Here is a 6,942-nt window from a genome sequence, read left to right on the forward strand (position 1 = left end):
ATAAATTCTAAACATAACTGGTGACCATATTGCCTGCCTGTGCATACTGTGTAGAATTTTGTATAAGGCACTAAGAAAGCATCTTTTATGGGGAATAATATAATTATAGTTACATAACTGATGTCTATAAAATGACAACAGGATAACTTAGTTCTCATTTTTCAAACTATAAGTATCTGATTTTTGGATTACAAAATAACTGTATACCTGTCTGGGACTCATACCATTTGGGACACTTCCCACCCATGGCTGGAGGGCAGCAGGGAAAATTCAGAGTGTCACATTTTTCTGGCAGGTTTATTCTTTTTCCCTTGTAAAAATTAGGGCAGGGAGGAAGGTTAGATATATAATTACTAATCTGTACTGACAGTGACTTTCCTTATAAACTTCTTTTGATTTACATAGGCATAAACAAAATCAGAATCAAATTCCCAGTGTTTAAACCTCAATATGAAATATGCATGTCCTTTCCCAGGAGAAACACTCCTAGATCAGTTCCCCCCTGCTTGAAAAAGAAGGTGATATTCTAAAGAGGCATCTGAAGCCTTTTGATTCTTCATTAACAAAGGCAGGTCTCTATATTTTTAAGTCATCTTTCTTCACAGCAGTCTGCACTGTACAGCATAGACAGTTCAAGATATGCTGAAAATGTCAGGGGTCAAAAATACCACCTCTTATGTTAATAACAGCTCCCATACATGAGTTCTGCCTACATAATACAAACCTACAAGAATCATATTCAGTATGGGTTCTTTAACAAAGTTAAGTTTAATAATATACTTACAGGCTGGATAGTGAAACCCTTACTGACACTGATTAGCATGTTAATCCACAATGAATTCATTCTGAAACCAACCAAATATTTTAAACCTGGAGACATATAGTTTAAATGAATCCTGATCAGGCACTGGGAAATATTAAATCCCTGACATAAGCCCTGACATAAAAGAACAGCTTAGTTCATGAAGTACATAAATGAGCAAAAAGGATGTAAAACAGCCAAGAAGGCTAGCAGTAAATGAAAAGGTCTGGGGAAGCAGGGAAGGTGAAAAGAGAAATATGTGGATTAGGTATGTGAGTTTATTTGTACTTAAGGACTCCTTTTATTTTAATATGAGCCAAATATCAATGAAAGCTTTAAAAAATGTATTTCAGAGAGTTTTCAGATGAAAGGCTTAGAAGAAAACCAATGGTGTATGGGGAAGAGGAGGCTGCATCCTTTGGGAGGGACAGCGGATCACAGGCAGACCTGGTGCATGCATGGGGTTTGTTTTCTGGTGGAAGAGTTGCAGCTTTAGGGGAAGTGAGAGCGTTTGAGACACTAGACCTTGCTAAAGCAGGAACATATGAATGATACTGGCGGCAGGCCATGGGGCGCCTGGATAGGACTTCAGCACAAAGCTGACTGGGGATTTTCTGATGAAACTCTTCTGTCAGAATAAGAACCTTGTGTGGAGACATATTCCCATTTAAAATCGCTCCCCGGGGAAAACATTTCCAGTGCTAACCTGGAAAGTGTAATCAGAGTGAGGAGGGCATGATGTACCTCTGACCAACACCTTAATGGCCAACACACTCACCTGGGCCACAGGAGTCCCCCTCTGACTGCCTGTTCTGGGATAAGGGTGTTATACATCCATGCTGTCCTTCTTCAGGCCTCATGCCGAGGGGAAAGCACCAGGTTAATCCAGCTATACGTTTCTCTGCCTGGAGCTGGGACTGTGTCCTGGTTCAGCTGGGATAGGGTTAAGAGACAGAGGGGGAAGGGATCTCCAGGCAGGTTATTCATACCATGCTGACGTCAGGTCCGGGCGCGGGAGCTCGGGAACTTTTCCCTTTGTGGCTTTGGTGGTGGGGAGCACACGGTGGGCTTGTTCCGTAACCATTGCGGTATTTCTCTGTATACTTTTGTCATTGCTACTGTTGTTGTTCAGATTGCTTATTACATTGTTGTATTCAATTTCTTCTTATTTTAACCCGGGGTTTGTGCCTCACTGCCAGCCTGACCGACTGAGGGTGGGGGAGGGGCAACAGCAACGTGGTCTCTGGTCCCGGCAGGGCTTAAACCAGCACAGCCTGGCATGGGACACAGCAAGATTGGCCTGCTCCTGAGTGTATAGACATGGCTGGGACAACTAGGTTTGTTTTGATGGTCAGGCCATTGCCTCTTCCCAGCTGGGTTGCTCACCAACTCATTTGTTGGGCTGTATCTTTTATATAAAGAGTTCACATTTTTATTGGCTAGAGCGCAGAGGAACTTAGTCATCATGAAAGAAGGATTTACATTGTTAATGACTACAAACACCTATTATTTCAAAATGAAAATAAAAGCCCCAACAGGCAAGAAATCTGTTCCCAGTATGACACTTAACGGGAGCCCAGTTCACTCATATAGCCCACAGAAAACTGAGAGGCTCCAGGTCCTGCTCTGAGGCACAACTTTGTTCATGCTTGTAATAGTTCCGGTTGTAGTAGGAGGGAGGAAAAGAAAGGAGAGAAGTCAGTAGCAGTATTTGGCACTGAGACACCACACTGGTCTGTTTTCTGTGTGGATTCTATCTTGCTCTGAAGTGGAATTGGAGTGGTGCTAGGGTCAGTGCAGTGCTGAGCTGCAACGAAACAGTGCCTCTGGAAGACTGGGCTTGATGTTTTGGGCTGCACACCAGGCAGCTACCCAGCTTTGGGTTGGGTCAGGGCAAAGCTAGCTCATGGCAAAAATTGCTCAGATGTGCCCACAGTGTTAAATACTAAGGTAAAGTCCTAATTTTGTGGGTTTTTTTCCACTTTTTTCGTCACTCTATTAGAGTAAAGAGGTCCTAAAATGGAAAGAAACATGTTCTTTACAGCACTGTAAGAGCAGAAAGGGTCTGCTGTGAAACAGAGATGATGTCCCACTGAGGAGGCTCTTGGGTGGGATCCATCTCATATAACTTCAGTTTCCTGGGCTCACTTTTTTGGCCAGTGGAAATAAACAGTCTGTTTGAGGGCACAATTCACCTGACCTGTTTTCATGCCTACTTTAGGATAAGTTAAGTCACTCCCTAGCAGCCCCCATTCCTCTGCAGAAGCTGTGAAGGAACCCTAGACAGCTGACTCAGGCAGCCATGTACCTGCCTAACAATGGTTGAAAATACTCTCATTGTTTTTCAGGTGATCAGTTGCAGGATCAGCCTTGAACTCCATCACCGCTATCCAAGTGATGTGAGGCATAGAATTTATCCGCTTATAGTATTGTCAATCACAAGTCAGGGACCTAAAATCATGAAAATAGTGTAAGATTTGTGATTAAATACAATACTGCTGTCTTCCTTCTTCTACTTTTTATTCAGCCTTTGGAGTTTTCAGGTATACTGTTCTCATGCATTACACTCTTACTCTTCATCTCAAGGCCTATGTGAAAGGATATTTTAAAATTAGGGCAAGGAATCTTGTTACTGTTCGACTCTGGAAGCTGAGTATAAACTCAGCAGCCATCAGTGCCACATATATTCCAATGCAAATTAATTTTCCACAAATAAGATCTGTTAGGACACTGTAGTATTTTGCTAAGAGTCAGACATAGGAGTTTTAAAATTGAGGTATTGATAGCTTTTACGGTATTGCAGTAAGATCTATTTGCTGAGGTTGAACCCAAGACATAAGGTGTAGTAGACTCACTGCAACCTCAGTCAGACTCAGTGTTGCAAATACCTTCAAGGACAAAAGCAGATGCTCCCATTTCCCCCTGGTTTGAAGGTGTTTGTCCTACTGTTTGGACTGAAAACACGATGTATGTAGGCAGCATTCCCCATTTAGATGAGTGCCAAAATGCTGTCAAGGCTGATGGCACACAGCATTTGTTCCACCTGGCATCATGGGTGAGCAACTTATTGTGAAACCATGAAAAAACTCTTATACTTTTCACTACTGTTTAGATAGGAGTTTAATCAGGAAACGCAGAAACTTGCATTGAGTAGAGACCTTAGGGAAACAGGTGAGGTTGCAAGAGGTGAAGTATCCCTTTGGCTGAAGGATGAGTGCTGTGACAGCCCAAGATCTGTCTCTGCACAGCTTATATAGGCTGTCCCTACTGATTCAGCAGATCCAGAGTTCTACTGATCTCTTCGAGGTTGCAAGCTCCATGCTGAATATAGCTCTTACCTGCCTGCTCTGTTGTGCATTTATCACCACGCTGAGCAGAAATTCCAATGGCAAACAAACTTTTATTATTCACTATCCACATCCCATGGTTCAAAGTCTGCTGCTACCCAAGACAAACCGGTTTTTCAAGTCTAGACCTGAATATATGCCTGACTATACAGTGAATCATCTGATATGGGGCTTTGGTCACAGCCTGACCATGGAGAGGCACCTCACAAGGGGAAATGGAGATTGTAAAAGAAAGTGGAAGACTCAAAGTAAGGAAAGGCTCAGAGAAGAATGGAAAATAAAAGCATTATAAAACTAACTGTAGTTGCTTGGGAAGTGTCAAAGGGGAGATGTTTTACTCTAGGTTCATTACATTTGGCATTTTTTTCTGCCAAAATATGCCTCTCCCTCTCTAGTTTCTTGTGTGACAGTGGGCAAAGTCAGCATGTCATCATAGCTCCCTTGTTTTGGTGGGGAGTTGTGTGCTGTGTCAGAGGCTCCCACCCTGCGCTGCACCCAGGCTGTGCACTGATAATCCTCCTCTCCTAGTCTGTAAGGAGGAGCAGTAAGTGGGGTTTTACAACTTCCTTACTGGGAGAAGCTTTTGAGCAGTTTGTGGCAGAGGCTTCGTTATTGGCAGGGCACAGGTGATCATCTAGTTAGTGCAGGGGTAATGGGCGCAATTTCACATGCAGCCAAACAGCGGCAGAATTTCTCATGCCATTGCTGTCATTCATAAGCCTCTGCAATTATCTGCATGACCTTCATACTTGTAGGTACAACTGCAAATGTAATCTGTGCCATAATTGTGGCTTTCCCCTTCTCCAAGACGTATAAAAAAGCACTGTGTAGCAAGGAAATAAGAAATCATCGAATCATACAGAATATTTAACCTGAAAATCTGTCACTTAATGGAAACTTCTTATTTGCTTTTAATCTTAGATGACATATTTTTACTTTGGATACCATTAAATATAGATATGAAACATGTAGGAATTGTAGCAAATTCAGATGCTGAGTTTCTATTCAGCAGCCATATTTAGCACATTGGAAACCCACTAGGAAATGTATTTAACTCTGACATCATTTTCTATTTGCCATCTTAGAAAAGGAGCATCCTAGGAAAGACTATTTTTGCTTTTTCCAAAGAGATCAGTAAACATCTAAAATGCACATAGAATCTTCAGGGTTTAGGGAGAACTGAGATCTTACCAGAACTTGCTTGTGGTTAATGTTCAATAAGCATATTTAAAAAAACCCAAAAATTAAAAAGGATAATCCTAGAAGTTCTGGCAGATTTCTTCAACATCCACAGCTGCAAGTATAAAATTCTAATGAGAACACGTTTCAGATCTATATTATATCTATCTTCAGCTGCTTAAATTTCCTAGACTGAATGAGAAACTCGGCCGTGCTGGTCTTTTGCCTCCTGAGGATGGAGGCTGGGGAAGGGTTCAGAGATGCTTTGTAGCTTGCTGCCCCTTCACAGGCCTGGGGTCCTCCAGCAGCCCAGGACCGTCTACCACTCTGGGAGTCACTCTGGGGCACTGCTGGTGCAGACCCCTACCTGCCTCAAACCCAAGAGTGCTGTGAAGGAAAGCAGGGAGGCAAAGAGGGAGCAGACCTCTTGCATGTGAAAGGTCCTCGCACACTGGCCTTTTTTGAAGGGCCAGTGCATGAATCCTCACACTTGTTTCCCATATTATTACTACCCTAGCACAGTTTCCCTCAGATATCTCTGACTGAATGCCTGGGCTAAGCTTTTCACAGGTAACAGTGCTACAGTTCAAGCCTTCTTTAATGACTATCTACTCATTATAGCTGTGTAGTTTTTGTTACAAAATATTGTTTCTGTGCTCTGCTTAGTTTACTGCAATTGCATGGTCTGATTGCAGACTTATCTCTTCAAATCCTGTGTCGTCTGTGATTCTCTTATTACCCTTCATGGCCCTTTTCATACAATTTTATATGGCCCTTTAAACTTTTCTCATGATTCATCTGTGGTTATGGCATCCTTCCATAAAGACACCCACATTTCTCAACTTACTTATTTGTTGAGTGCTTTAGATCAAAACCACACCACACAGTTGTTTCTCCCAATCCTTACAAAATCTGTATTTCATGAGTGCAATTATTTTTAGGAACGTTCTCAGATTCAGGGTGGATATTGTGAAATAAGCTAGTCAGACAGCCGATCTAGAGTTAGGAAAAAGCGTTACTCCAGAAAGGAGCTCAGAAAGTCAAAGGCAGATATAGAGCCACTCATAAAAATGGGAATGGCTGTGTCTGTTTAAATCTAATTAGGGAAAGTGAATGAAAAGATCACAACATCACACCTTCATTAAAAGCTGGTTTAGAGGGCAGCTAGGGGAAGTTGTTCTCAATGTAGTGTAGATTTTTTTTGGTGAATCCTACAAAAGCTGTGCTCTAAGTTACATCTTTTTGTCACCATCTACAGGTGTGTTATATACTAACACTTTTTTTTTTTTTTTTTTTCCAAATACAGACATCAGAATTGAAGAATGGGAACTGACAGTGAAGACTGAAAAATGAGCTTGGGCCAAGGGGGGCTTCATATATCAGTTCAGTCCGGCATGTCCTTAATCTCTCACATTTAAACCCTTTGTGCTCACCTGCAAAATCTTTATGACAAACTCAGGGGAACCTGTGTCTGACCCTCATCCTTCCAAGAACTGCTATATAGGGCTTCTCCAGAAAATGGGCTGATAGAAAAAACAGAGCAATGATACCTTTATTTTTCCCTCAGGTTTCCTAGTTTGAGGAGCAGAAAAGAAAACAAACAAGACATAAAAC

The sequence above is a fragment of the Athene noctua genome, chromosome 3, assembly GCF_965140245.1.
Source record: "Athene noctua chromosome 3, bAthNoc1.hap1.1, whole genome shotgun sequence".
NCBI lineage: Eukaryota > Metazoa > Chordata > Aves > Strigiformes > Strigidae > Athene > Athene noctua.